Source organism: Dendrobates tinctorius, unplaced genomic scaffold (assembly GCF_039654945.1).
Source record: "Dendrobates tinctorius isolate UK_male_01 unplaced genomic scaffold, ASM3965494v1 ptg000272l, whole genome shotgun sequence".
NCBI classification, from domain to species: Eukaryota; Metazoa; Chordata; class Amphibia; order Anura; family Dendrobatidae; genus Dendrobates; species Dendrobates tinctorius.
The window spans coordinates 11,764,024-11,790,558 of record NW_027361939.1 but is presented as its reverse complement, the minus strand read 5'-3'; the positions used below and the strand labels follow the sequence as shown (position 1 = coordinate 11,790,558).

The following is a 26,535-nucleotide window of genomic DNA, read 5'->3' as shown; positions in this document are numbered from 1 at the left end:
TACAAAGACTGACAACACCTCTGTACGCAGCTGTTAATACAGGATCTAGGAATCACAAAAGGTGATGTCACAGATGACCCTTTTGCCCCTGAATTCAGAAGAATTTTGGCAAACCCTCATTAGATGCTTCAATGCAAACTATAGCGTCAACGTGTGTTCATTGCAGCAAATGTACGAGCGCATTTCCTGAAAAAATCCCAGGATGTTTGAGTCTAAAAAGACCCAGCGCACAAATTTCTCATTTTTAAGAAAGATTGCGATATGGTAGAATACATATTGTCAAACATTATTATAACCCCCCGCCCAAACCTGTTGTAAGCAATAGTTAATTTCCTGAAGAACAATCCCCTTTCAAATGTCTCTTTTTTTGGAGAATTTATCCTTTCCATCCGTACCCGCATGGCTACAGTGGCGCAATCGGTCAGCGCGCGGTACTTATAAAGCAGTAACTGTTGAGCAATGCCGAGATTGTGAGTTCGACCCTCACCTGGAGCATTCTTTTCTTGTCTTTCTTTAGTATTTTTGACTACTGAAGTAGTTGAATCGGTTCATGATTTGGTGGCGATTGCTTCACTCTTATGAGGAAAAAAATTTTTTTTGATTTCTTACCTTTGCTAACCAGCCCCAGTGGCCTAATGGATAAGGCACTGGCCTCCTAAGCCAGGGATTGTGGGTTCGAGTCCCATCTGGGGTGCTTGTGGATTTCCCTTTCCAACAGCATCTCATGGAATGTTGATGGTGCAGGTGAAAACTGTTCTACTGGACGATTGTCTTGTTTTCTCGTGACTTAGTTCTTGCAAACCTCTGCCATTTAGAGCGATCCTTTCTATGTACTGAGAGAAGTGTTAACACGCAACAGTATCGACTTTGTGTGGCAGAAAAGCCTAGCATCTTAATTGTTTTCATCTTCACTAATGCCCCGAATACCACAGAGTATATTTTCTAAGATATGGATATGCTTTCAACCACACAATGTTTGCAAATCTCAAAATATAAAAGAATAAGTGAAAAAAGTGAACCATTTTTGGAACATTTTTGACAATGGTTTTCCATATCATGTTCTTTATTAAAAAACAAAATGAGTAATCTTTCAATTTTCACCCTGGCCACTGGAGCTATTTTGGACTCGTACATCCTGTCGTTCTCGAGCAGTTTCACCTTAATGTCAGAGGTAGGGTTACAAAGACTGACAACACCTCTGTACGCAGCTGTTAATACAGGATCTAGGAATCACAAAAGGTGATGTCACAGATGACCCTTTTGCCCCTGAATTCAGAAGAATTTTGGCAAACCCTCATTAGATGCTTCAATGCAAACTATAGCGTCAACGTGTGTTCATTACAGCAAATGTACGAGCGCATTTCCTGAAAAAATCCCAGGATGTTTGAGTCTAAAAAGACCCAGCGCACAAGTTTCTCATTTTTAAGAAAGATTGCGATATGGTAGAATACATATTGTCAAACATTATTATAACCCCCCGCCCAAACCTGTTGTAAGCAATAGTTAATTTCCTGAAGAACAATCCCCTTTCAAATGTCTCTTTTTTTTGGAGAATTTATCCTTTCCATCCGTACCCGCATGGCTCCAGTGGCGCAATCGGTCAGCGCGCGGTACTTATAAAGCAGTAACTGTTGAGCAATGCCGAGGTTGTGAGTTAGACCCTCACCTGGAGCATTCTTTTCTTGTCTTTCTTTAGTATTTTTGACTACTGAAGTAGTTGAATCGGTTCATGATTTGGTGGCGATTGCTTCACTCTTATGAGGAAAAAATTTTTTTTTGATTTTTTACCTTTGCTATCCAGCCCCAGTGGCCTAATGGATAAGGCACTGTCCTCCTAAGCCAGGGATTTTGGGGTCGAGTCCCATCTGGGGTGCTTGTGGATTTCCCTTTCCAACAGCATCACATGGAATGTTGATGGTGCATGTGAAAACTGTTCTACTGGACGATTGTCTTGTTTTCTCGTGACTTAGTTCTTGCAAACCTCTGCCATTTAGAGCCATCCTTTCTATGTACTGAGAGAAGTGTTAACACGCAACAGTATCGACTTTGTGTGGCGGAAAAGCCTAGCATCTTAATTGTTTTCATCTTCACTAATGCCCCGAATACCACAGAGTATATTTTCTAAGATATGGATATGCTTTCAACCACACAATGTTTGCAAATCTCAAAATATAAAAGAATAAGTGAAAAAAGTGAACCATTTTTGGAACATTTTTGACAATGGTTTTCCATATCATGTTCTTTATTAAAAAACAAAATGAGTAATCTTTCAATTTTCACCCTGGCCACTGGAGCTATTTTGGACTCGTACATCCTGTCGTTCTCGAGCAGTTTCACCTTAATGTCAGAGGTAGGGTTACAAAGACTGACAACACCTCTGTACGCAGCTGTTAATACAGGATCTAGGAATCACAAAAGGTGATGTCACAGATGACCCTTTTGCCCCTGAATTCAGAAGAATTTTGGCAAACCCTCATTAGATGATTCAATGCAAACTATAGCGTCAACGTGTGTTCATTGCAGCAAATGTACGAGCGCATTTCCTGAAAAAATCCCAGGATGTTTGAGTCTAAAAAGACCCAGCGCACAAATTTCTCATTTTTAAGAAAGATTGCGATATGGTAGAATACATATTGTCAAACATTATTATAACCCCCCGCCCAAACCTGTTGTAAGCAATAGTTAATTTCCTGAAGAACAATCCCGTTTCAAATGTCTCTTTTTTTTGGAGAATTTATCCTTTCCATCCGTACCCGCATGGCTCCAGTGGCGCAATTGGTCAGCGCGCGGTACTTATAAAGCAGTAACTGTTGAGCAATGCTGAGGTTGTGAGTTCGACCCTCACCTGGAGCATTCTTTTCTTGTCTTTCTTTAGTATTTTTGACTACTGAAGTAGTTGAATCGGTTCATTATTTGGTGGCGATTGCTTCACTCTTATGAGGAAAAAAATTTTTTTTGATTTCTTACCTTTGCTAACCAGCCCCAGTGGCCTAATGGATAAGGCATTGGCCTCCTAAGCCGGGGATTGTGGGTTCGAGTCCCATCTGGGGTGCTTGTGCATTTCCCTTTCCAACAGCATCTCATGGAATGTTGATGGTGCAGGTGAAAACTGTTCTACTGGACGATTGTCTTGTTTTCTCGTGACTTAGTTCTTGCAAACCTCTGCCATTTAGAGCGATCCTTTCTATGTACTGAGAGAAGTGTTAACACGCAACAGTATCGACTTTGTGTGGCGGAAAAGCCTAGCATCTTAATTGTTTTCATCTTCACTAATGCCCCGAATACCACAGAGTATATTTTCTAAGATATGGATATGCTTTCAACCACACAATGTTTGCAAATCTCAAAATATAAAAGAATAAGTGAAAAAAGTGAACCATTTTTGGAACATGTTTGACAATGGTTTTCCATATCATGTTCTTTATTAAAAAACAAAATGAGTAATCTTTCAATTTTCATCCTGGCCACTGGAGCTATTTTGGACTCGTACATCCTGTCGTTCTCGAGCAGTTTCACCTTAATGTCAGAGGTAGGGTTACAAAGACTGACAACACCTCTGTACGCAGCTGTTAATACAGGATCTAGGAATCACAAAAGGTGATGTCACAGATGACCCTTTTGCCCCTGAATTCAGAAGAATTTTGGCAAACCCTCATTAGATGCTTCAATGCAAACTATAGCGTCAACGTGTGTTCATTGCAGCAAATGTACGAGCGCATTTCCTGAAAAAATCCCAGGATGTTTGAGTCTAAAAAGACCCAGCGCACAAATTTCTCATTTTTAAGAAAGATTGCGATATGGTAGAATACATATTGTCAAACATTATTATAACCCCCCGCCCAAACCTGTTGTAAGCAATAGTTAATTTCCTGAAGAACAATCCCCTTTCAAATGTCTCTTTTTTTTGGAGAATTTATCCTTTCCATCCGTACCCGCATGGCTCCAGTGGCGCAATCGGTCAGCGCGCGGTACTTATAAAGCAGTAACTGTTGAGCAATGCCGAGGTTGTGAGTTCGACCCTCACCTGGAGCATTCTTTTCTTGTCTTTCTTTAGTATTTTTGACTACTGAAGTAGTTGAATCGGTTCATGATTTGGTGGCGATTGCTTCACTCTTATGAGGAAAAAAATTTTTTTTGATTTCTTACCTTTGCTAACCAGCCCCAGTGGCCTAATGGATAAGGCCCTGGCCTCCTAAGCCAGGGATTGTGGGTTCGAGTCCCATCTGGGGTGCTTGTGGATTTCCCTTTCCAACAGCATCTCATGGAATGTTGATGGTGCAGGTGAAAACTGTTCTACTGGACAGTCTTGTTTTCTCGTGACTTAGTTCTTGCAAACCTCTGCCATTTAGAGCGATCCTTTCTATGTACTGAGAGAAGTGTTAACACGCAACAGTATCGACTTTGTGTGGCGGAAAAGCCTAGCATCTTAATTGTTTTCATCTTCACTAATGCCCCGAATACCACAGAGTATATTTTCTAAGATATGGATATGCTTTCAACCACACAATGTTTGCAAATCTCAAAATATAAAAGAATAAGTGAAAAAAGTGAACCATTTTTGGAACATGTTTGACAATGGTTTTCCATATCATGTTCTTTATTAAAAAACAAAATGAGTAATCTTTCAATTTTCATCCTGGCCACTGGAGCTATTTTGGACTCGTACATCCTGTCATTCTCGAGCAGTTTCACCTTAATGTCAGAGGTAGGGTTACAAAGACTGACAACACCTCTGTACGCAGCTGTTAATACAGGATCTAGGAATCACAAAAGGTGATGTCACAGATGACCCTTTTGCCCCTGAATTCAGAAGAATTTTGGCAAACCCTCATTAGATGCTTCAATGCAAACTATAGCGTCAACGTGTGTTCATTGCAGCAAATGTACGAGCGCATTTCCTGAAAAAATCCCAGGATGTTTGAGTCTAAAAAGACCCAGCGCACAAATTTCTCATTTTTAAGAAAGATTGCGATATGGTAGAATACATATTGTCAAACATTATTATAACCCCCCGCCCAAACCTGTTGTAAGCAATAGTTAATTTCCTGAAGAACAATCCCCTTTCAAATGTCTCTTTTTTTTGGAGAATTTATCCTTTCCATCCGTACCCGCATGGCTCCAGTGGCGCAATCGGTCAGCGCGCGGTACTTATAAAGCAGTAACTGTTGAGCAATGCCGAGGTTGTGAGTTCGACCCTCACCTGGAGCATTCTTTTCTTGTCTTTCTTTAGTATTTTTGACTACTGAAGTAGTTGAATCGGTTCATTATTTGGTGGCGATTGCTTCACTCTTATGAGGAAAAAAATTTTTTTTGATTTTTTACCTTTGCTAACCAGCCCCAGTGGCCTAATGGATAATGCACTGGCCTCCTACGCCAGGGATTGTGGGTTCGAGTCCCATCTGGGGTGCTTGTGGATTTCCCTTTCCAACAGCATCTCATGGAATGTTGATGGTGCAGGTGAAAACTGTTCTACTGGACGATTGTCTTGTTTTCTCGTGACTTAGTTCTTGCAAACCTCTGCCATTTAGAGCTATCCTTTCTATGTACTGAGACAAGTGTTAACACGCAGCAGTATCGACTTTGTGTGGCGGAAAAGCCTAGCAACTTAATTGTTTTCATCTTCACTAATGCCCCGAATACCACAGAGTATATTTTCTAAGATATGGATATGCTTTCAACCACACAATGTTTGCAAATCTCAAAATATAAAAGAATAAGTGAAAAAAGTGAACCATTTTTGGAACATGTTTGACAATGGTTTTCCATATCATGTTCTTTATTAAAAAACAAAATGAGTAATCTTTCAATTTTCATCCTGGCCACTGGAGCTATTTTGGACTCGTACATCCTGTCGTTCTCGAGCAGTTTCACCTTAATGTCAGAGGTAGGGTTACAAAGACTGACAACACCTCTGTACGCAGCTGTTAATACAGGATCTAGGAATCACAAAAGGTGATGTCACAGATGACCCTTTTGCCCCTGAATTCAGAAGAATTTTGGCAAACCCTCATTAGATGCTTCAATGCAAACTATAGCGTCAACGTGTGTTCATTGCAGCAAATGTACGAGCGCATTTCCTGAAAAAATCCCAGGATGTTTGAGTCTAAAAAGACCCAGCGCACAAATTTCTCATTTTTAAGAAAGATTGCGATATGGTAGAATACATATTGTCAAACATTATTATAACCCCCCGCCCAAACCTGTTGTAAGCAATAGTTAATTTCCTGAAGAACAATCCCCTTTCAAATGTCTCTTTTTTTTGGAGAATTTATCCTTTCCATCCGTACCCGCATGGCTCCAGTGGCGCAATCGGTCAGCGCGCGGTACTTATAAAGCAGTAACTGTTGAGCAATGCCGAGGTTGTGAGTTCGACCCTCACCTGGAGCATTCTTTTCTTGTCTTTCTTTAGTATTTTTGACTACTGAAGTAGTTGAATCGGTTCATTATTTGGTGGCGATTGCTTCACTCTTATGAGGAAAAAAATTTTTTTTGATTTTTTACCTTTGCTAACCAGCCCCAGTGGCCTAATGGATAATGCACTGGCCTCCTACGCCAGGGATTGTGGGTTCGAGTCCCATCTGGGGTGCTTGTGGATTTCCCTTTCCAACAGCATCTCATGGAATGTTGATGGTGCAGGTGAAAACTGTTCTACTGGACGATTGTCTTGTTTTCTCGTGACTTAGTTCTTGCAAACCTCTGCCATTTAGAGCTATCCTTTCTATGTACTGAGACAAGTGTTAACACGCAGCAGTATCGACTTTGTGTGGCGGAAAAGCCTAGCAACTTAATTGTTTTCATCTTCACTAATGCCCCGAATACCACAGAGTATATTTTCTAAGATATGGATATGCTTTCAACCACACAATGTTTGCAAATCTCAAAATATAAAAGAATAAGTGAAAAAAGTGAACCATTTTTGGAACATGTTTGACAATGGTTTTCCATATCATGTTCTTTATTAAAAAACAAAATGAGTAATCTTTCAATTTTCATCCTGGCCACTGGAGCTATTTTGGACTCGTACATCCTGTCGTTCTCGAGCAGTTTCACCTTAATGTCAGAGGTAGGGTTACAAAGACTGACAACACCTCTGTACGCAGCTGTTAATACAGGATCTAGGAATCACAAAAGGTGATGTCACAGATGACCCTTTTGCCCCTGAATTCAGAAGAATTTTGGCAAACCCTCATTAGATGCTTCAATGCAAACTATAGCGTCAACGTGTGTTCATTGCAGCAAATGTACGAGCGCATTTCCTGAAAAAATCCCAGGATGTTTGAGTCTAAAAAGACCCAGCGCACAAATTTCTCATTTTTAAGAAAGATTGCGATATGGTAGAATACATATTGTCAAACATTATTATAACCCCCCGCCCAAACCTGTTGTAAGCAATAGTTAATTTCCTGAAGAACAATCCCCTTTCAAATGTCTCTTTTTTTTGGAGAATTTATCCTTTCCATCCGTACCCGCATGGCTCCAGTGGCGCAATCGGTCAGCGCGCTGTACTTATAAAGCAGTAACTGTTGAGCAATGCCGAGGTTGTGAGTTCGACCCTCACCTGGAGCATTCTTTTCTTGTCTTTCTTTAGTATTTTTGACTACTGAAGTAGTTGAATCGGTTCATGATTTGGTGGCGATTGCTTCACTCTTATGAGGAAAAAAATTTTTTTTGATTTCTTACCTTTGCTAACAAGCCCCAGTGGCCTAATGGATAAGGCCCTGGCCTCCTAAGCCAGGGATTGTGGGTTCGAGTCCCATCTGGGGTGCTTGTGGATTTCCCTTTCCAACAGCATCTCATGGAATGTTGATGGTGCAGGTGAAAACTGTTCTACTGGACAGTCTTGTTTTCTCGTGACTTAGTTCTTGCAAACCTCTGCCATTTAGAGCGATCCTTTCTATGTACTGAGAGAAGTGTTAACACGCAACAGTATCGACTTTGTGTGGCGGAAAAGCCTAGCATCTTAATTGTTTTCATCTTCACTAATGCCCCGAATACCACAGAGTATATTTTCTAAGATATGGATATGCTTTCAACCACACAATGTTTGCAAATCTCAAAATATAAAAGAATAAGTGAAAAAAGTGAACCATTTTTGGAACATGTTTGACAATGGTTTTCCATATCATGTTCTTTATTAAAAAACAAAATGAGTAATCTTTCAATTTTCATCCTGGCCACTGGAGCTATTTTGGACTCGTACATCCTGTCGTTCTCGAGCAGTTTCACCTTAATGTCAGAGGTAGGGTTACAAAGACTGACAACACCTCTGTACGCAGCTGTTAATACAGGATCTAGGAATCACAAAAGGTGATGTCACAGATGACCCTTTTGCCCCTGAATTCAGAAGAATTTTGGCAAACCCTCATTAGATGCTTCAATGCAAACTATAGCGTCAACGTGTGTTCATTGCAGCAAATGTACGAGCGCATTTCCTGAAAAAATCCCAGGATGTTTGAGTCTAAAAAGACCCAGCGCACAAATTTCTCATTTTTAAGAAAGATTGCGATATGGTAGAATACATATTGTCAAACATTATTATAACCCCCCGCCCAAACCTGTTGTAAGCAATAGTTAATTTCCTGAAGAACAATCCCCTTTCAAATGTCTCTTTTTTTTGGAGAATTTATCCTTTCCATCCGTACCCGCATGGCTCCAGTGGCGCAATCGGTCAGCGCGCGGTACTTATAAAGCAGTAACTGTTGAGCAATGCCGAGGTTGTGAGTTCGACCCTCACCTGGAGCATTCTTTTCTTGTCTTTCTTTAGTATTTTTGACTACTGAAGTAGTTGAATCGGTTCATGATTTGGTGGCGATTGCTTCACTCTTATGAGGAAAAAAATTTTTTTTGATTTTTTACCTTTGCTAACCAGCCCCAGTGGCCTAATGGATAATGCACTGGCCTCCTACGCCAGGGATTGTGGGTTCGAGTCCCATCTGGGGTGCTTGTGGATTTCCCTTTCCAACAGCATCTCATGGAATGTTGATGGTGCAGGTGAAAACTGTTCTACTGGACGATTGTCTTGTTTTCTCGTGACTTAGTTCTTGCAAACCTCTGCCATTTAGAGCTATCCTTTCTATGTACTGAGACAAGTGTTAACACGCAGCAGTATCGACTTTGTGTGGCGGAAAAGCCTAGCAACTTAATTGTTTTCATCTTCACTAATGCCCCGAATACCACAGAGTATATTTTCTAAGATATGGATATGCTTTCAACCACACAATGTTTGCAAATCTCAAAATATAAAAGAATAAGTGAAAAAAGTGAACCATTTTTGGAACATTTTTGACAATGGTTTTCCATATCATGTTCTTTATTAAAAGACAAAATGAGTAATCTTTCAATTTTCACCCTGGCCACTGGAGCTATTTTGGACTCGTACATCCTGTCGTTCTCGAGCAGTTTCACCTTAATGTCAGAGGTAGGGTTACAAAGACTGACAACACCTCTGTACGCAGCTGTTAATACAGGATCTAGGAATCACAAAAGGTGATGTCACAGATGACCCTTTTGCCCCTGAATTCAGAAGAATTTTGGCAAACCCTCATTAGATGCTTCAATGCAAACTATAGCGTCAACGTGTGTTCATTGCAGCAAATGTACGAGCGCATTTCCTGAAAAAATCCCAGGATGTTTGAGTCTAAAAAGACCCAGCGCACAAATTTCTCATTTTTAAGAAAGATTGCGATATGGTAGAATACATATTGTCAAACATTATTATAACCCCCCGCCCAAACCTGTTGTAAGCAATAGTTAATTTCCTGAAGAACAATCCCCTTTCAAATGTCTCTTTTTTTTGGAGAATTTATCCTTTCCATCCGTACCCGCATGGCTCCAGTGGCGCAATCGGTCAGCGCGCGGTACTTATAAAGCAGTAACTGTTGAACAATGCCGAGGTTGTGAGTTAGACCCTCACCTGGAGCATTCTTTTCTTGTCTTTCTTTAGTATTTTTGACTACTGAAGTAGTTGAATCGGTTCATGATTTGGTGGCGATTGCTTCACTCTTATGAGGAAAAAAAAATTTTTTGATTTTTTACCTTTGCTAACCGCCCCCAGTGGCCTAATGGATAAGGCACTGGACTCCTAAGCCAGGGATTGTGGGTTCGAGTCCCGTCTGGGGTGCTTGTGGATTTCCCTTTCCAACAGCATCTCATGGAATGTTGATGGTGCAGGTGAAAACTCTTCTACTGGACGATTGTCTTGTTTTCTCGTGACTTAGTTCTTGCAAACCTCTGCCATTTAGAGCGATCCTTTCTATGTACTGAGAGAAGTGTTAACACGCAACAGTATCGACTTTGTGTGGCAGAAAAGCCTAGCATCTTAATTGTTTTCATCTTCACTAATGCCCCGAATACCACAGAGTATATTTTCTAAGATATGGATATGCTTTCAACCACTCAATGTTTGCAAATCTCAAAATATAAAAGAATAAGTGAAAAAAGTGAACCATTTTTGGAACATTTTTGACAATGGTTTTCCATATCATGTTCTTTATTAAAAGACAAAATAAGTAATCTTTCAATTTTCACCCTGGCCACTGGAGCTATTTTGGACTCGTACATCCTGTCGTTCTCGAGCAGTTTCACCTTAATTTCAGAGATAGGGTTACAAAGACTGACAACACCTCTGTACGCAGCTGTTAATACAGGATCTAGGAATCACAAAAGGTGATGTCACAGATGACCCTTTTGCCCCTGAATTCAGAAGAATTTTGGCAAACCCTCATTAGATGCTTCAATGCAAACTATAGCGTCAACATGTGTTCATTGCAGCAAATGTACGAGCTCATTTCCTGAAAAAATCCCAGGATGTTTGAGTCTAAAAAGACCCAGCGCACAAATTTCTCATTTTTAAGAAAGATTGCGATATGGTAGAATACATATTGTCAAACATTATTATAACCCCCCGCCCAAACCTGTTGTAAGCAATAGTTAATTTCCTGAAGAACAATCCCCTTTCAAATGTCTCTTTTTTTTGGAGAATTTATCCTTTCCATCCGTACCCGCATGGCTCCAGTGGCGCAATCGGTCAGCGCGCGGTACTTATAAAGCAGTAACTGTTGAGCAATGCCAAGGTTGTGAGTTAGACCCTCACCTGGAGCATTCTTTTCTTGTCTTTCTTTAGTATTTTTGACTACTGAAGTAGTTGAATCGGTTCATGATTTGGTGGCGATTGCTTCACTCTTATGAGGAAAAAAATTTTTTTTGATTTTTTACCGTTGCTAACCAGCCCCAGTGGCCTAATGGATAAGGCAGTGGCCTAATGGATAAGGCACTGGCCTCCTAAGCCAGGGATTTTGGGTTCGAGTCCCGTCTGGGGTGCTTGTGGATTTCCCTTTCCAACAGCATCTCATGGAATGTTGATGGTGCATATGAAAACTGTTCTACTGGACGATTGTCTTGTTTTCTCGTGACTTAGTTCTTGCAAACCTCTGCCATTTAGAGCCATCCTTTCTATGTACTGAGAGAAGTGTTAACACGCAACAGTATCGACTTTGTGTGGCGGAAAAGCCTAGCATCTTAATTGTTTTCATCTTCACTAATGCCCCGAATACCACAGAGTATATTTTCTAAGATATGGATATGCTTTCAACCACACAATGTTTGCAAATCTCAAAATATAAAAGAATAAGTGAAAAAAGTGAACCATTTTTGGAACATTTTTGACAATGGTTTTCCATATCATGTTCTTTATTAAAAAACAAAATGAGTAATCTTTCAATTTTCACCCTGGCCACTGGAGCTATTTTGGACTCGTACATCCTGTCGTTCTCGAGCAGTTTCACCTTAATGTCAGAGGTAGGGTTACAAAGACTGACAACACCTCTGTACGCAGCTGTTAATACAGGATCTAGGAATCACAAAAGGTGATGTCACAGATGACCCTTTTGCCCCTGAATTCAGAAGAATTTTGGCAAACCCTCATTAGATGATTCAATGCAAACTATAGCGTCAACGTGTGTTCATTGCAGCAAATGTACGAGCGCATTTCCTGAAAAAATCCCAGGATGTTTGAGTCTAAAAAGACCCAGCGCACAAATTTCTCATTTTTAAGAAAGATTGCGATATGGTAGAATACATATTGTCAAACATTATTATAACCCCCCGCCCAAACCTGTTGTAAGCAATAGTTAATTTCCTGAAGAACAATCCCCTTTCAAATGTCTCTTTTTTTTGGAGAATTTATCCTTTCCATCCGTACCCGCATGGCTCCAGTGGCGCAATTGGTCAGCGCGCGGTACTTATAAAGCAGTAACTGTTGAGCAATGCTGAGGTTGTGAGTTCGACCCTCACCTGGAGCATTCTTTTCTTGTCTTTCTTTAGTATTTTTGACTACTGAAGTAGTTGAATCGGTTCATTATTTCGTGGCGATTGCTTCACTCTTATGAGGAAAAAAATTTTTTTTGATTTCTTACCTTTGCTAACCAGCCCCAGTGGCCTAATGGATAAGGCACTGGCCTCCTAAGCCAGGGATTGTGGGTTCGAGTCCCATCTGGGGTGCTTGTGGATTTCCCTTTCCAACAGCATCTCATGGAATGTTGATGGTGCAGGTGAAAACTGTTCTACTGGACGATTGTCTTGTTTTCTCGTGACTTAGTTCTTGCAAACCTCTGCCATTTAGAGCGATCCTTTCTATGTACTGAGAGAAGTGTTAACACGCAACAGTATCGACTTTGTGTGGCGGAAAAGCCTAGCATCTTAATTGTTTTCATCTTCACTAATGCCCCGAATACCACAGAGTATATTTTCTAAGATATGGATATGCTTTCAACCACACAATGTTTGCAAATCTCAAAATATAAAAGAATAAGTGAAAAAAGTGAACCATTTTTGGAACATGTTTGACAATGGTTTTCCATATCATGTTCTTTATTAAAAAACAAAATGAGTAATCTTTCAATTTTCATCCTGGCCACTGGAGCTATTTTGGACTCGTACATCCTGTCGTTCTCGAGCAGTTTCACCTTAATGTCAGAGGTAGGGTTACAAAGACTGACAACACCTCTGTACGCAGCTGTTAATACAGGATCTAGGAATCACAAAAGGTGATGTCACAGATGACCCTTTTGCCCCTGAATTCAGAAGAATTTTGGCAAACCCTCATTAGATGCTTCAATGCAAACTATAGCGTCAACGTGTGTTCATTGCAGCAAATGTACGAGCGCATTTCCTGAAAAAATCCCAGGATGTTTGAGTCTAAAAAGACCCAGCGCACCAATTTCTCATTTTTAAGAAAGATTGCGATATGGTAGAATACATATTGTCAAACATTATTATAACCCCCCGCCCAAACCTGTTGTAAGCAATAGTTAATTTCCTGAAGAACAATCCCCTTTCAAATGTCTCTTTTTTTTGGAGAATTTATCCTTTCCATCCGTACCCGCATGGCTCCAGTGGCGCAATCCGTCAGCGCGCGGTACTTATAAAGCAGTAACTGTTGAGCAATGCCGAGGTTGTGAGTTTGACCCTCACCTGGAGCATTCTTTTCTTGTCTTTCTTTAGTATTTTTGACTACTGAAGTAGTTGAATCGGTTCATGATTTGGTGGCGATTGCTTCACTCTTATGAGGAAAAAAATTTTTTTTGATTTTTTACCTTTGCTAACCAGCCCCAGTGGCCTAATGGATAATGCACTGGCCTCCTACGCCAGGGATTGTGGGTTCGAGTCCCATCTGGGGTGCTTGTGGATTTCCCTTTCCAACAGCATCTCATGGAATGTTGATGGTGCAGGTGAAAACTGTTCTACTGGACGATTGTCTTGTTTTCTCGTGACTTAGTTCTTGCAAACCTCTGCCATTTAGAGCTATCCTTTCTATGTACTGAGACAAGTGTTAACACGCAGCAGTATCGACTTTGTGTGGCGGAAAAGCCTAGCAACTTAATTGTTTTCATCTTCACTAATGCCCCGAATACCACAGAGTATATTTTCTAAGATATGGATATGCTTTCAACCACACAATGTTTGCAAATCTCAAAATATAAAAGAATAAGTGAAAAAAGTGAACCATTTTTGGAACATTTTTGACAATGGTTTTCCATATCATGTTCTTTATTAAAAGACAAAATGAGTAATCTTTCAATTTTCACCCTGGCCACTGGAGCTATTTTGGACTCGTACATCCTGTCGTTCTCGAGCAGTTTCACCTTAATGTCAGAGGTAGGGTTACAAAGACTGACAACACCTCTGTACGCAGCTGTTAATACAGGATCTAGGAATCACAAAAGGTGATGTCACAGATGACCCTTTTGCCCCTGAATTCAGAAGAATTTTGGCAAACCCTCATTAGATGCTTCAATGCAAACTATAGCGTCAACGTGTGTTCATTGCAGCAAATGTACGAGCGCATTTCCTGAAAAAATCCCAGGATGTTTGAGTCTAAAAAGACCCAGCGCACAAATTTCTCATTTTTAAGAAAGATTGCGATATGGTAGAATACATATTGTCAAACATTATTATAACCCCCCGCCCAAACCTGTTGTAAGCAATAGTTAATTTCCTGAAGAACAATCCCCTTTCAAATGTCTCTTTTTTTTGGAGAATTTATCCTTTCCATCCGTACCCGCATGGCTCCAGTGGCGCAATCGGTCAGCGCGCGGTACTTATAAAGCAGTAACTGTTGAGCAATGCCGAGGTTGTGAGTTCGACCCTCACCTGGAGCATTCTTTTCTTGTCTTTCTTTAGTATTTTTGACTACTGAAGTAGTTGAATCGGTTCATTATTTGGTGGCGATTGCTTCACTCTTATGAGGAAAAAAATTTTTTTTGATTTTTTACCTTTGCTAACCAGCCCCAGTGGCCTAATGGATAATGCACTGGCCTCCTACGCCAGGGATTGTGGGTTCGAGTCCCATCTGGGGTGCTTGTGGATTTCCCTTTCCAACAGCATCTCATGGAATGTTGATGGTGCAGGTGAAAACTGTTCTACTGGACGATTGTCTTGTTTTCTCGTGACTTAGTTCTTGCAAACCTCTGCCATTTAGAGCGATCCTTTCTATGTACTGAGACAAGTGTTAACACGCAGCAGTATCGACTTTGTGTGGCGGAAAAGCCTAGCAACTTAATTGTTTTCATCTTCACTAATGCCCCGAATACCACAGAGTATATTTTCTAAGATATGGATATGCTTTCAACCACACAATGTTTGCAAATCTCAAAATATAAAAGAATAAGTGAAAAAAGTGAACCATTTTTGGAACATTTTTGACAATGGTTTTCCATATCATGTTCTTTATTAAAAAACAAAATGAGTAATCTTTCAATTTTCACCCTGGCCACTGGAGCTATTTTGGACTCGTACATCCTGTCGTTCTCGAGCAGTTTCACCTTAATGTCAGAGGTAGGGTTACAAAGACTGACAACACCTCTGTACGCAGCTGTTAATACAGGATCTAGGAATCACAAAAGGTGATGTCACAGATGACCCTTTTGCCCTTGAATTCAGAAGAATTTTGGCAAACCCTCATTGGATGCTTCAATGCAAACTATAGCGTCAACGTGTGTTCATTGCAGCAAATGTACGAGCGCATTTCCTGAAAAAATCCCAGGATGTTTGAGTCTAAAAAGACCCAGCGCACAAATTTCTCATTTTTAAGAAAGATTGCGATATGGTAGAATACATATTGTCAAACATTATTATAACCCCCCGCCCAAACCTGTTGTAAGCAATAGTTAATTTCCTGAAGAACAATCCCCTTTCAAATGTCTCTTTTTTTTGGAGAATTTATCCTTTCCATCCGTACCCGCATGGCTCCAGTGGCGCAATCGGTCAGCGCGCGGTACTTATAAAGCAGTAACTGTTGAGCAATGCCGAGGTTGTGAGTTCGACCCTCACCTGGAGCATTCTTTTCTTGTCTTTCTTTAGTATTTTTGACTACTGAAGTAGTTGAATCGGTTCATTATTTGGTGGCGATTGCTTCACTCTTATGAGGAAAAAAATTTTTTTTGATTTTTTACCTTTGCTAACCAGCCCCAGTGGCCTAATGGATAATGCACTGGCCTCCTACGCCAGGGATTGTGGGTTCGAGTCCCATCTGGGGTGCTTGTGGATTTCCCTTTCCAACAGCATCTCATGGAATGTTGATGGTGCAGGTGAAAACTGTTCTACTGGACGATTGTCTTGTTTTCTCGTGACTTAGTTCTTGCAAACCTCTGCCATTTAGAGCTATCCTTTCTATGTACTGAGACAAGTGTTAACACGCAGCAGTATCGACTTTGTGTGGCGGAAAAGCCTAGCAACTTAATTGTTTTCATCTTCACTAATGCCCCGAATACCACAGAGTATATTTTCTAAGATATGGATATGCTTTCAACCACACAATGTTTGCAAATCTCAAAATATAAAAGAATAAGTGAAAAAAGTGAACCATTTTTGGAACATTTTTGACAATGGTTTTCCATATCATGTTCTTTATTAAAAGACAAAATGAGTAATCTTTCAATTTTCACCCTGGCCACTGGAGCTATTTTGGACTCGTACATCCTGTCATTCTCGAGCAGTTTCACCTTAATGTCAGAGGTAGGGTTACAAAGACTGACAACACCTCTGTACGCAGCTGTTAATACAGGATCTAGGAATCACAAAAGGTGATGTCACAGATGACCCTTTTGCCCCTGAATTCAGAAGAATTTTGGCAAACCCTCATTAGATGCTTCAATGCAAACTATAGCGTCAACGTGTGTTCATTGCAGCAAATGTACGAGCGCATTTCCTGAAAAAATCCCAGGATGTTTGAGTCTAAAAAGACCCAGCGCACAAATTTCTCATTTTTAAGAAAGATTGCGATATGGTAGAATACATATTGTCAAACATTATTATAACCCCCCGCCCAAACCTGTTGTAAGCAATAGTTAATTTCCTTAAGAACAATCCCCTTTCAAATGTCTCTTTTTTTTGGAGAATTTATCCTTTCCATCCGTACCCGCATGGCTCCAGTGGCGCAATCGGTCAGCGCGCGGTACTTATAAAGCAGTAACTGTTGAGCAATGCCGAGGTTGTGAGTTCGACCCTCACCTGGAGCATTCTTTTCTTGTCTTTCTTTAGTATTTTTGACTACTGAAGTAGTTGAATCGGTTCATGATTTGGTGGCGATTGCTTCACTCTTATGAGGAAAAAATTTTTTTTTGATTTCTTACCTTTGCTAACCAGCCCCAGTGGCCTAATGGATAAGGCCCTGGCCTCCTAAGCCAGGGATTGTGGGTTCGAGTCCCATCTGGGGTGCTTGTGGATTTCCCTTTCCAACAGCATCTCATGGAATGTTGATGGTGCAGGTGAAAACTGTTCTACTGGACAGTCTTGTTTTCTCGTGACTTAGTTCTTGCAAACCTCTGCCATTTAGAGCGATCCTTTCTATGTACTGAGAGAAGTGTTAACACGCAACAGTATCGACTTTGTGTGGCGGAAAAGCCTAGCATCTTAATTGTTTTCATCTTCACTAATGCCCCGAATACCACAGAGTATATTTTCTAAGATATGGATATGCTTTCAACCACTCAATGTTTGCAAATCTCAAAATATAAAAGAATAAGTGAAAAAAGTGAACCATTTTTGGAACATTTTTGACAATGGTTTTCCATATCATGTTCTTTATTAAAAGACAAAATAAGTAATCTTTCAATTTTCACCCTGGCCACTGGAGCTATTTTGGACTCGTACATCCTGTCGTTCTCGAGCAGTTTCACCTTAATTTCAGAGATAGGGTTACAAAGACTGACAACACCTCTGTACGCAGCTGTTAATACAGGATCTAGGAATCACAAAAGGTGATGTCACAGATGACCCTTTTGCCCCTGAATTCAGAAGAATTTTGGCAAACCCTCATTAGATGCTTCAATGCAAACTATAGCGTCAACGTGTGTTCATTGCAGCAAATGTACGAGCGCATTTCCTGAAAAAATCCCAGGATGTTTGAGTCTAAAAAGACCCAGCGCACAAATTTCTCATTTTTAAGAAAGATTGCGATATGGTAGAATACATATTGTCAAACATTATTATAACCCCCCGCCCAAACCTGTTGTAAGCAATAGTTAATTTCCTGAAGAACAATCCCCTTTCAAATGTCTCTTTTTTTTGGAGAATTTATCCTTTCCATCCATACCCGCATGGCTCCAGTGGCGTAATCGGTCAGCGCGCGGTACTTATAAAGCAGTAACTGTTGAGCAATGCCGAGGTTGTGAGTTCGACCCTCACCTGGAGCATTCTTTTCTTGTCTTTCTTTAGTATTTTTGACTACTGAAGTAGTTGAATCGGTTCATGATTTGGTGGCGATTGCTTCACTCTTATGAGGAAAAAAATTTTTTTTGATTTCTTACCTTTGCTAACCATCCCCAGTGGCCTAATGGATAAGGCACTGGCCTCCTAAGCCAGGGATTGTGGGTTCGAATCCCATCTGGGGTGCTTGTGGATTTCCCTTTCCAACAGCATCTCATGGAATGTTGATGGTGCAGGTGAAAACTGTTCTACTGGACGATTGTCTTGTTTTCTCGTGACTTAGTTCTTGCAAACCTCTGCCATTTAGAGCGATCCTTTCTATGTACTGAGAGAAGTGTTAACACGCAACAGTATCGACTTTGTGTGGCGGAAAAGCCTAGCATCTTAATTGTTTTCATCTTCACTAATGCCCCGAATACAACAGAGTATATTTTCTAAGATATGGATATGCTTTCAACCACACAATGTTTGCAAATCTCAAAATATAAAAGAATAAGTGAAAAAAGTGAACCATTTTTGGAACATTTTTGACAATGGTTTTCCATATCATGTTCTTTATTAAAAAACAAAATGAGTAATCTTTCAATTTTCACCCTGGCCACTGGAGCTATTTTGGACTCGTACATCCTGTCGTTCTCGAGCAGTTTCACCTTAATGTCAGAGGTAGGGTTACAAAGACTGACAACACCTCTGTACGCAGCTGTTAATACAGGATCTAGGAATCACAAAAGGTGATGTCACAGATGACCCTTTTGCCCCTGAATTCAGAAGAATTTTGGCAAACCCTCATTAGATGCTTCAATGCAAACTATAGCGTCAACATGTGTTCATTGCAGCAAATGTACGAGCTCATTTCCTGAAAAAATCCCAGGATGTTTGAGTCTAAAAAGACCCAGCGCACAAATTTCTCATTTTTAAGAAAGATTGCGATATGGTAGAATACATATTGTCAAACATTATTATAACCCCCCGCCCAAACCTGTTGTAAGCAATAGTTAATTTCCTGAAGAACAATCCCCTTTCAAATGTCTCTTTTTTTTGGAGAATTTATCCTTTCCATCCGTACCCGCATGGCTCCAGTGGCGCAATCGGTCAGCGCGCGGTACTTATAAAGCAGTAACTGTTGAGCAATGCCAAGGTTGTGAGTTAGACCCTCACCTGGAGCATTCTTTTCTTGTCTTTCTTTAGTATTTTTGACTACTGAAGTAGTTGAATCGGTTCATGATTTGGTGGCGATTGCTTCACTCTTATGAGGAAAAAAATTTTTTTTGATTTTTTACCGTTGCTAACCAGCCCCAGTGGCCTAATGGATAAGGCAGTGGCCTAATGGATAAGGCACTGGCCTCCTAAGCCAGGGATTTTGGGTTCGAGTCCCGTCTGGGGTGCTTGTGGATTTCCCTTTCCAACAGCATCTCATGGAATGTTGATGGTGCATATGAAAACTGTTCTACTGGACGATTGTCTTGTTTTCTCGTGACTTAGTTCTTGCAAACCTCTGCCATTTAGAGCCATCCTTTCTATGTACTGAGAGAAGTGTTAACACGCAACAGTATCGACTTTGTGTGGCGGAAAAGCCTAGCATCTTAATTGTTTTCATCTTCACTAATGCCCCGAATACCACAGAGTATATTTTCTAAGATATGGATATGCTTTCAACCACACAATGTTTGCAAATCTCAAAATATAAAAGAATAAGTGAAAAAAGTGAACCATTTTTGGAACATTTTTGACAATGGTTTTCCATATCATGTTCTTTATTAAAAAACAAAATGAGTAATCTTTCAATTTTCACCCTGGCCACTGGAGCTATTTTGGACTCGTACATCCTGTCGTTCTCGAGCAGTTTCACCTTAATGTCAGAGGTAGGGTTACAAAGACTGACAACACCTCTGTACGCAGCTGTTAATACAGGATCTAGGAATCACAAAAGGTGATGTCACAGATGACCCTTTTGCCCCTGAATTCAGAAGAATTTTGGCAAACCCTCATTAGATGATTCAATGCAAACTATAGCGTCAACGTGTGTTCATTGCAGCAAATGTACGAGCGCATTTCCTGAAAAAATCCCAGGATGTTTGAGTCTAAAAAGACCCAGCGCACAAATTTCTCATTTTTAAGAAAGATTGCGATATGGTAGAATACATATTGTCAAACATTATTATAACCCCCCGCCCAAACCTGTTGTAAGCAATAGTTAATTTCCTGAAGAACAATCCCCTTTCAAATGTCTCTTTTTTTTGGAGAATTTATCCTTTCCATCCGTACCCGCATGGCTCCAGTGGCGCAATTGGTCAGCGCGCGGTACTTATAAAGCAGTAACTGTTGAGCAATGCTGAGGTTGTGAGTTCGACCCTCACCTGGAGCATTCTTTTCTTGTCTTTCTTTAGTATTTTTGACTACTGAAGTAGTTGAATCGGTTCATTATTTCGTGGCGATTGCTTCACTCTTATGAGGAAAAAAATTTTTTTTGATTTCTTACCTTTGCTAACCAGCCCCAGTGGCCTAATGGATAAGGCACTGGCCTCCTAAGCCAGGGATTGTGGGTTCGAGTCCCATCTGGGGTGCTTGTGGATTTCCCTTTCCAACAGCATCTCATGGAATGTTGATGGTGCAGGTGAAAACTGTTCTACTGGACGATTGTCTTGTTTTCTCGTGACTTAGTTCTTGCAAACCTCTGCCATTTAGAGCGATCCTTTCTATGTACTGAGAGAAGTGTTAACACGCAACAGTATCGACTTTGTGTGGCGGAAAAGCCTAGCATCTTAATTGTTTTCATCTTCACTAATGCCCCGAATACCACAGAGTATATTTTCTAAGATATGGATATGCTTTCAACCACACAATGTTTGCAAATCTCAAAATATAAAAGAATAAGTGAAAAAAGTGAACCATTTTTGGAACATGTTTGACAATGGTTTTCCATATCATGTTCTTTATTAAAAAACAAAATGAGTAATCTTTCAATTTTCATCCTGGCCACTGGAGCTATTTTGGACTCGTACATCCTGTCGTTCTCGAGCAGTTTCACCTTAATGTCAGAGGTAGGGTTACAAAGACTGACAACACCTCTGTACGCAGCTGTTAATACAGGATCTAGGAATCACAAAAGGTGATGTCACAGATGACCCTTTTGCCCCTGAATTCAGAAGAATTTTGGCAAACCCTCATTAGATGCTTCAATGCAAACTATAGCGTCAACGTGTGTTCATTGCAGCAAATGTACGAGCGCATTTCCTGAAAAAATCCCAGGATGTTTGAGTCTAAAAAGACCCAGCGCACCAATTTCTCATTTTTAAGAAAGATTGCGATATGGTAGAATACATATTGTCAAACATTATTATAACCCCCCGCCCAAACCTGTTGTAAGCAATAGTTAATTTCCTGAAGAACAATCCCCTTTCAAATGTCTCTTTTTTTTGGAGAATTTATCCTTTCCATCCGTACCCGCATGGCTCCAGTGGCGCAATCCGTCAGCGCGCGGTACTTATAAAGCAGTAACTGTTGAGCAATGCCGAGGTTGTGAGTTCGACCCTCACCTGGAGCATTCTTTTCTTGTCTTTCTTTAGTATTTTTGACTACTGAAGTAGTTGAATCGGTTCATGATTTGGTGGCGATTGCTTCACTCTTATGAGGAAAAAAATTTTTTTTGATTTTTTACCTTTGCTAACCAGCCCCAGTGGCCTAATGGATAATGCACTGGCCTCCTACGCCAGGGATTGTGGGTTCGAGTCCCATCTGGGGTGCTTGTGGATTTCCCTTTCCAACAGCATCTCATGGAATGTTGATGGTGCAGGTGAAAACTGTTCTACTGGACGATTGTCTTGTTTTCTCGTGACTTAGTTCTTGCAAACCTCTGCCATTTAGAGCTATCCTTTCTATGTACTGAGACAAGTGTTAACACGCAGCAGTATCGACTTTGTGTGGCGGAAAAGCCTAGCAACTTAATTGTTTTCATCTTCACTAATGCCCCGAATACCACAGAGTATATTTTCTAAGATATGGATATGCTTTCAACCACACAATGTTTGCAAATCTCAAAATATAAAAGAATAAGTGAAAAAAGTGAACCATTTTTGGAACATTTTTGACAATGGTTTTCCATATCATGTTCTTTATTAAAAGACAAAATGAGTAATCTTTCAATTTTCACCCTGGCCACTGGAGCTATTTTGGACTCGTACATCCTGTCGTTCTCGAGCAGTTTCACCTTAATGTCAGAGGTAGGGTTACAAAGACTGACAACACCTCTGTACGCAGCTGTTAATACAGGATCTAGGAATCACAAAAGGTGATGTCACAGATGACCCTTTTGCCCCTGAATTCAGAAGAATTTTGGCAAACCCTCATTAGATGCTTCAATGCAAACTATAGCGTCAACGTGTGTTCATTGCAGCAAATGTACGAGCGCATTTCCTGAAAAAATCCCAGGATGTTTGAGTCTAAAAAGACCCAGCGCACAAATTTCTCATTTTTAAGAAAGATTGCGATATGGTAGAATACATATTGTCAAACATTATTATAACCCCCCGCCCAAACCTGTTGTAAGCAATAGTTAATTTCCTGAAGAACAATCCCCTTTCAAATGTCTCTTTTTTTTGGAGAATTTATCCTTTCCATCCGTACCCGCATGGCTCCAGTGGCGCAATCGGTCAGCGCGCGGTACTTATAAAGCAGTAACTGTTGAGCAATGCCGAGGTTGTGAGTTCGACCCTCACCTGGAGCATTCTTTTCTTGTCTTTCTTTAGTATTTTTGACTACTGAAGTAGTTGAATCGGTTCATTATTTGGTGGCGATTGCTTCACTCTTATGAGGAAAAAAATTTTTTTTGATTTTTTACCTTTGCTAACCAGCCCCAGTGGCCTAATGGATAATGCACTGGCCTCCTACGCCAGGGATTGTGGGTTCGAGTCCCATCTGGGGTGCTTGTGGATTTCCCTTTCCAACAGCATCTCATGGAATGTTGATGGTGCAGGTGAAAACTGTTCTACTGGACGATTGTCTTGTTTTCTCGTGACTTAGTTCTTGCAAACCTCTGCCATTTAGAGCTATCCTTTCTATGTACTGAGACAAGTGTTAACACGCAGCAGTATCGACTTTGTGTGGCGGAAAAGCCTAGCAACTTAATTGTTTTCATCTTCACTAATGCCCCGAATACCACAGAGTATATTTTCTAAGATATGGATATGCTTTCAACCACACAATGTTTGCAAATCTCAAAATATAAAAGAATAAGTGAAAAAAGTGAACCATTTTTGGAACATTTTTGACAATGGTTTTCCATATCATGTTCTTTATTAAAAGACAAAATGAGTAATCTTTCAATTTTCACCCTGGCCACTGGAGCTATTTTGGACTCGTACATCCTGTCATTCTCGAGCAGTTTCACCTTAATGTCAGAGGTAGGGTTACAAAGACTGACAACACCTCTGTACGCAGCTGTTAATACAGGATCTAGGAATCACAAAAGGTGATGTCACAGATGACCCTTTTGCCCCTGAATTCAGAAGAATTTTGGCAAACCCTCATTAGATGCTTCAATGCAAACTATAGCGTCAACGTGTGTTCATTGCAGCAAATGTACGAGCGCATTTCCTGAAAAAATCCCAGGATGTTTGAGTCTAAAAAGACCCAGCGCACAAATTTCTCATTTTTAAGAAAGATTGCGATATGGTAGAATACATATTGTCAAACATTATTATAACCCCCCGCCCAAACCTGTTGTAAGCAATAGTTAATTTCCTGAAGAACAATCCCCTTTCAAATGTCTCTTTTTTTTGGAGAATTTATCCTTTCCATCCGTACCCGCATGGCTCCAGTGGCGCAATCGGTCAGCGCGCGGTACTTATAAAGCAGTAACTGTTGAGCAATGCCGAGGTTGTGAGTTCGACCCTCACCTGGAGCATTCTTTTCTTGTCTTTCTTTAGTATTTTTGACTACTGAAGTAGTTGAATCGGTTCATTATTTGGTGGCGATTGCTTCACTCTTATGAGGAAAAAAATTTTTTTTGATTTTTTACCTTTGCTAACCAGCCCCAGTGGCCTAATGGATAATGCACTGGCCTCCTACGCCAGGGATTGTGGGTTCGAGTCCCATCTGGGGTGCTTGTGGATTTCCCTTTCCAACAGCATCTCATGGAATGTTGATGGTGCAGGTGAAAACTGTTCTACTGGACGATTGTCTTGTTTTCTCGTGACTTAGTTCTTGCAAACCTCTGCCATTTAGAGCTATCCTTTCTATGTACTGAGACAAGTGTTAACACGCAGCAGTATCGACTTTGTGTGGCGGAAAAGCCTAGCAACTTAATTGTTTTCATCTTCACTAATGCCCCGAATACCACAGAGTATATTTTCTAAGATATGGATATGCTTTCAACCACACAATGTTTGCAAATCTCAAAATATAAAAGAATAAGTGAAAAAAGTGAACCATTTTTGGAACATTTTTGACAATGGTTTTCCATATCATGTTCTTTATTAAAAGACAAAATGAGTAATCTTTCAATTTTCACCCTGGCCACTGGAGCTATTTTGGACTCGTACATCCTGTCATTCTCGAGCAGTTTCACCTTAATGTCAGAGGTAGGGTTACAAAGACTGACAACACCTCTGTACGCAGCTGTTAATACAGGATCTAGGAATCACAAAAGGTGATGTCACAGATGACCCTTTTGCCCCTGAATTCAGAAGAATTTTGGCAAACCCTCATTAGATGCTTCAATGCAAACTATAGCGTCAACGTGTGTTCATTGCAGCAAATGTACGAGCGCATTTCCTGAAAAAATCCCAGGATGTTTGAGTCTAAAAAGACCCAGCGCACAAATTTCTCATTTTTAAGAAAGATTGCGATATGGTAGAATACATATTGTCAAACATTATTATAACCCCCCGCCCAAACCTGTTGTAAGCAATAGTTAATTTCCTGAAGAACAATCCCCTTTCAAATGTCTCTTTTTTTTGGAGAATTTATCCTTTCCATCCATACCCGCATGGCTCCAGTGGCGTAATCGGTCAGCGCGCGGTACTTATAAAGCAGTAACTGTTGAGCAATGCCGAGGTTGTGAGTTCGACCCTCACCTGGAGCATTCTTTTCTTGTCTTTCTTTAGTATTTTTGACTACTGAAGTAGTTGAATCGGTTCATGATTTGGTGGCGATTGCTTCACTCTTATGAGGAAAAAAATTTTTTTTGATTTCTTACCTTTGCTAACCATCCCCAGTGGCCTAATGGATAAGGCACTGGCCTCCTAAGCCAGGGATTGTGGGTTCGAATCCCATCTGGGGTGCTTGTGGATTTCCCTTTCCAACAGCATCTCATGGAATGTTGATGGTGCAGGTGAAAACTGTTCTACTGGACGATTGTCTTGTTTTCTCGTGACTTAGTTCTTGCAAACCTCTGCCATTTAGAGCGATCCTTTCTATGTACTGAGAGAAGTGTTAACACGCAACAGTATCGACTTTGTGTGGCGGAAAAGCCTAGCATCTTAATTGTTTTCATCTTCACTAATGCCCCGAATACAACAGAGTATATTTTCTAAGATATGGATATGCTTTCAACCACACAATGTTTGCAAATCTCAAAATATAAAAGAATAAGTGAAAAAAGTGAACCATTTTTGGAACATTTTTGACAATGGTTTTCCATATCATGTTCTTTATTAAAAAACAAAATGAGTAATCTTTCAATTTTCACCCTGGCCACTGGAGCTATTTTGGACTCGTACATCCTGTCGTTCTCGAGCAGTTTCACCTTAATGTCAGAGGTAGGGTTACAAAGACTGACAACACCTCTGTACGCAGCTGTTAATACAGGATCTAGGAATCACAAAAGGTGATGTCACAGATGACCCTTTTGCCCTTGAATTCAGAAGAATTTTGGCAAACCCTCATTGGATGCTTCAATGCAAACTATAGCGTCAACGTGTGTTCATTGCAGCAAATGTACGAGCGCATTTCCTGAAAAAATCCCAGGATGTTTGAGTCTAAAAAGACCCAGCGCACAAATTTCTCATTTTTAAGAAAGATTGCGATATGGTAGAATACATATTGTCAAACATTATTATAACCCCCCGCCCAAACCTGTTGTAAGCAATAGTTAATTTCCTGAAGAACAATCCCCTTTCAAATGTCTCTTTTTTTTGGAGAATTTATCCTTTCCATCCGTACCCGCATGGCTCCAGTGGCGCAATCGGTCAGCGCGCGGTACTTATAAAGCAGTAACTGTTGAGCAATGCCGAGGTTGTGAGTTCGACCCTCACCTGGAGCATTCTTTTCTTGTCTTTCTTTAGTATTTTTGACTACTGAAGTAGTTGAATCGGTTCATTATTTGGTGGCGAT

General features: G+C 40.4%; 41 non-coding genes across 41 annotated transcripts; all 41 read left to right on the top strand.

Moving 5' to 3' along the window:
* The first annotated feature begins 402 nt into the window (after positions 1-402).
* TRNAI-UAU (transfer RNA isoleucine (anticodon UAU)) lies at positions 403-495 on the top strand. The gene is given in 2 exon segments: positions 403-440; positions 460-495. It is a non-coding gene; the product is annotated as a tRNA-Ile (tRNA).
* A 126-nt stretch (positions 496-621) lies between these two features.
* TRNAR-CCU (transfer RNA arginine (anticodon CCU)) lies at positions 622-694 on the top strand. Its single transcript has one exon. It is a non-coding gene; the product is annotated as a tRNA-Arg (tRNA).
* Positions 695-1,581: 887 nt separating this feature from the next.
* TRNAI-UAU (transfer RNA isoleucine (anticodon UAU)) lies at positions 1,582-1,674 on the top strand. The gene is given in 2 exon segments: positions 1,582-1,619; positions 1,639-1,674. It is a non-coding gene; the product is annotated as a tRNA-Ile (tRNA).
* Positions 1,675-2,760: 1,086 nt separating this feature from the next.
* On the top strand, positions 2,761-2,853 carry TRNAI-UAU (transfer RNA isoleucine (anticodon UAU)). Its single transcript is given in 2 exon segments — positions 2,761-2,798; positions 2,818-2,853. It is a non-coding gene; the product is annotated as a tRNA-Ile (tRNA).
* Positions 2,854-2,979: 126 nt separating this feature from the next.
* Positions 2,980-3,052, top strand: TRNAR-CCU (transfer RNA arginine (anticodon CCU)). The gene has a single exon. It is a non-coding gene; the product is annotated as a tRNA-Arg (tRNA).
* Positions 3,053-3,939: 887 nt separating this feature from the next.
* Positions 3,940-4,032, top strand: TRNAI-UAU (transfer RNA isoleucine (anticodon UAU)). Its single transcript is given in 2 exon segments — positions 3,940-3,977; positions 3,997-4,032. It is a non-coding gene; the product is annotated as a tRNA-Ile (tRNA).
* Positions 4,033-4,158: 126 nt separating this feature from the next.
* Positions 4,159-4,231, top strand: TRNAR-CCU (transfer RNA arginine (anticodon CCU)). Its single transcript has one exon. It is a non-coding gene; the product is annotated as a tRNA-Arg (tRNA).
* An 884-nt stretch (positions 4,232-5,115) lies between these two features.
* Positions 5,116-5,208, top strand: TRNAI-UAU (transfer RNA isoleucine (anticodon UAU)). The gene is given in 2 exon segments: positions 5,116-5,153; positions 5,173-5,208. It is a non-coding gene; the product is annotated as a tRNA-Ile (tRNA).
* Positions 5,209-5,334: 126 nt separating this feature from the next.
* Positions 5,335-5,407, top strand: TRNAR-CCU (transfer RNA arginine (anticodon CCU)). The gene has a single exon. It is a non-coding gene; the product is annotated as a tRNA-Arg (tRNA).
* Positions 5,408-6,294: 887 nt separating this feature from the next.
* TRNAI-UAU (transfer RNA isoleucine (anticodon UAU)) lies at positions 6,295-6,387 on the top strand. Its single transcript is given in 2 exon segments — positions 6,295-6,332; positions 6,352-6,387. It is a non-coding gene; the product is annotated as a tRNA-Ile (tRNA).
* A 126-nt stretch (positions 6,388-6,513) lies between these two features.
* Positions 6,514-6,586, top strand: TRNAR-CCU (transfer RNA arginine (anticodon CCU)). The gene has a single exon. It is a non-coding gene; the product is annotated as a tRNA-Arg (tRNA).
* An 887-nt stretch (positions 6,587-7,473) lies between these two features.
* TRNAI-UAU (transfer RNA isoleucine (anticodon UAU)) lies at positions 7,474-7,566 on the top strand. The gene is given in 2 exon segments: positions 7,474-7,511; positions 7,531-7,566. It is a non-coding gene; the product is annotated as a tRNA-Ile (tRNA).
* Positions 7,567-7,692: 126 nt separating this feature from the next.
* TRNAR-CCU (transfer RNA arginine (anticodon CCU)) lies at positions 7,693-7,765 on the top strand. Its single transcript has one exon. It is a non-coding gene; the product is annotated as a tRNA-Arg (tRNA).
* An 884-nt stretch (positions 7,766-8,649) lies between these two features.
* TRNAI-UAU (transfer RNA isoleucine (anticodon UAU)) lies at positions 8,650-8,742 on the top strand. Its single transcript is given in 2 exon segments — positions 8,650-8,687; positions 8,707-8,742. It is a non-coding gene; the product is annotated as a tRNA-Ile (tRNA).
* A 126-nt stretch (positions 8,743-8,868) lies between these two features.
* TRNAR-CCU (transfer RNA arginine (anticodon CCU)) lies at positions 8,869-8,941 on the top strand. The gene has a single exon. It is a non-coding gene; the product is annotated as a tRNA-Arg (tRNA).
* An 887-nt stretch (positions 8,942-9,828) lies between these two features.
* On the top strand, positions 9,829-9,921 carry TRNAI-UAU (transfer RNA isoleucine (anticodon UAU)). The gene is given in 2 exon segments: positions 9,829-9,866; positions 9,886-9,921. It is a non-coding gene; the product is annotated as a tRNA-Ile (tRNA).
* Positions 9,922-11,007: 1,086 nt separating this feature from the next.
* On the top strand, positions 11,008-11,100 carry TRNAI-UAU (transfer RNA isoleucine (anticodon UAU)). The gene is given in 2 exon segments: positions 11,008-11,045; positions 11,065-11,100. It is a non-coding gene; the product is annotated as a tRNA-Ile (tRNA).
* Positions 11,101-12,206: 1,106 nt separating this feature from the next.
* TRNAI-UAU (transfer RNA isoleucine (anticodon UAU)) lies at positions 12,207-12,299 on the top strand. The gene is given in 2 exon segments: positions 12,207-12,244; positions 12,264-12,299. It is a non-coding gene; the product is annotated as a tRNA-Ile (tRNA).
* Positions 12,300-12,425: 126 nt separating this feature from the next.
* On the top strand, positions 12,426-12,498 carry TRNAR-CCU (transfer RNA arginine (anticodon CCU)). The gene has a single exon. It is a non-coding gene; the product is annotated as a tRNA-Arg (tRNA).
* Positions 12,499-13,385: 887 nt separating this feature from the next.
* On the top strand, positions 13,386-13,478 carry TRNAI-UAU (transfer RNA isoleucine (anticodon UAU)). The gene is given in 2 exon segments: positions 13,386-13,423; positions 13,443-13,478. It is a non-coding gene; the product is annotated as a tRNA-Ile (tRNA).
* A 126-nt stretch (positions 13,479-13,604) lies between these two features.
* On the top strand, positions 13,605-13,677 carry TRNAR-CCU (transfer RNA arginine (anticodon CCU)). The gene has a single exon. It is a non-coding gene; the product is annotated as a tRNA-Arg (tRNA).
* An 887-nt stretch (positions 13,678-14,564) lies between these two features.
* On the top strand, positions 14,565-14,657 carry TRNAI-UAU (transfer RNA isoleucine (anticodon UAU)). The gene is given in 2 exon segments: positions 14,565-14,602; positions 14,622-14,657. It is a non-coding gene; the product is annotated as a tRNA-Ile (tRNA).
* A 126-nt stretch (positions 14,658-14,783) lies between these two features.
* TRNAR-CCU (transfer RNA arginine (anticodon CCU)) lies at positions 14,784-14,856 on the top strand. The gene has a single exon. It is a non-coding gene; the product is annotated as a tRNA-Arg (tRNA).
* Positions 14,857-15,743: 887 nt separating this feature from the next.
* TRNAI-UAU (transfer RNA isoleucine (anticodon UAU)) lies at positions 15,744-15,836 on the top strand. Its single transcript is given in 2 exon segments — positions 15,744-15,781; positions 15,801-15,836. It is a non-coding gene; the product is annotated as a tRNA-Ile (tRNA).
* A 126-nt stretch (positions 15,837-15,962) lies between these two features.
* Positions 15,963-16,035, top strand: TRNAR-CCU (transfer RNA arginine (anticodon CCU)). Its single transcript has one exon. It is a non-coding gene; the product is annotated as a tRNA-Arg (tRNA).
* Positions 16,036-16,922: 887 nt separating this feature from the next.
* TRNAI-UAU (transfer RNA isoleucine (anticodon UAU)) lies at positions 16,923-17,015 on the top strand. The gene is given in 2 exon segments: positions 16,923-16,960; positions 16,980-17,015. It is a non-coding gene; the product is annotated as a tRNA-Ile (tRNA).
* A 126-nt stretch (positions 17,016-17,141) lies between these two features.
* On the top strand, positions 17,142-17,214 carry TRNAR-CCU (transfer RNA arginine (anticodon CCU)). Its single transcript has one exon. It is a non-coding gene; the product is annotated as a tRNA-Arg (tRNA).
* An 884-nt stretch (positions 17,215-18,098) lies between these two features.
* Positions 18,099-18,191, top strand: TRNAI-UAU (transfer RNA isoleucine (anticodon UAU)). Its single transcript is given in 2 exon segments — positions 18,099-18,136; positions 18,156-18,191. It is a non-coding gene; the product is annotated as a tRNA-Ile (tRNA).
* Positions 18,192-18,317: 126 nt separating this feature from the next.
* Positions 18,318-18,390, top strand: TRNAR-CCU (transfer RNA arginine (anticodon CCU)). Its single transcript has one exon. It is a non-coding gene; the product is annotated as a tRNA-Arg (tRNA).
* Positions 18,391-19,277: 887 nt separating this feature from the next.
* On the top strand, positions 19,278-19,370 carry TRNAI-UAU (transfer RNA isoleucine (anticodon UAU)). The gene is given in 2 exon segments: positions 19,278-19,315; positions 19,335-19,370. It is a non-coding gene; the product is annotated as a tRNA-Ile (tRNA).
* A 1,106-nt stretch (positions 19,371-20,476) lies between these two features.
* On the top strand, positions 20,477-20,569 carry TRNAI-UAU (transfer RNA isoleucine (anticodon UAU)). The gene is given in 2 exon segments: positions 20,477-20,514; positions 20,534-20,569. It is a non-coding gene; the product is annotated as a tRNA-Ile (tRNA).
* A 126-nt stretch (positions 20,570-20,695) lies between these two features.
* TRNAR-CCU (transfer RNA arginine (anticodon CCU)) lies at positions 20,696-20,768 on the top strand. Its single transcript has one exon. It is a non-coding gene; the product is annotated as a tRNA-Arg (tRNA).
* An 887-nt stretch (positions 20,769-21,655) lies between these two features.
* On the top strand, positions 21,656-21,748 carry TRNAI-UAU (transfer RNA isoleucine (anticodon UAU)). The gene is given in 2 exon segments: positions 21,656-21,693; positions 21,713-21,748. It is a non-coding gene; the product is annotated as a tRNA-Ile (tRNA).
* Positions 21,749-21,874: 126 nt separating this feature from the next.
* On the top strand, positions 21,875-21,947 carry TRNAR-CCU (transfer RNA arginine (anticodon CCU)). The gene has a single exon. It is a non-coding gene; the product is annotated as a tRNA-Arg (tRNA).
* Positions 21,948-22,834: 887 nt separating this feature from the next.
* On the top strand, positions 22,835-22,927 carry TRNAI-UAU (transfer RNA isoleucine (anticodon UAU)). Its single transcript is given in 2 exon segments — positions 22,835-22,872; positions 22,892-22,927. It is a non-coding gene; the product is annotated as a tRNA-Ile (tRNA).
* A 126-nt stretch (positions 22,928-23,053) lies between these two features.
* Positions 23,054-23,126, top strand: TRNAR-CCU (transfer RNA arginine (anticodon CCU)). The gene has a single exon. It is a non-coding gene; the product is annotated as a tRNA-Arg (tRNA).
* An 887-nt stretch (positions 23,127-24,013) lies between these two features.
* Positions 24,014-24,106, top strand: TRNAI-UAU (transfer RNA isoleucine (anticodon UAU)). Its single transcript is given in 2 exon segments — positions 24,014-24,051; positions 24,071-24,106. It is a non-coding gene; the product is annotated as a tRNA-Ile (tRNA).
* Positions 24,107-24,232: 126 nt separating this feature from the next.
* Positions 24,233-24,305, top strand: TRNAR-CCU (transfer RNA arginine (anticodon CCU)). Its single transcript has one exon. It is a non-coding gene; the product is annotated as a tRNA-Arg (tRNA).
* An 887-nt stretch (positions 24,306-25,192) lies between these two features.
* TRNAI-UAU (transfer RNA isoleucine (anticodon UAU)) lies at positions 25,193-25,285 on the top strand. The gene is given in 2 exon segments: positions 25,193-25,230; positions 25,250-25,285. It is a non-coding gene; the product is annotated as a tRNA-Ile (tRNA).
* A 126-nt stretch (positions 25,286-25,411) lies between these two features.
* Positions 25,412-25,484, top strand: TRNAR-CCU (transfer RNA arginine (anticodon CCU)). The gene has a single exon. It is a non-coding gene; the product is annotated as a tRNA-Arg (tRNA).
* An 887-nt stretch (positions 25,485-26,371) lies between these two features.
* TRNAI-UAU (transfer RNA isoleucine (anticodon UAU)) lies at positions 26,372-26,464 on the top strand. The gene is given in 2 exon segments: positions 26,372-26,409; positions 26,429-26,464. It is a non-coding gene; the product is annotated as a tRNA-Ile (tRNA).
* The last annotated feature ends 71 nt before the right edge of the window (positions 26,465-26,535 follow it).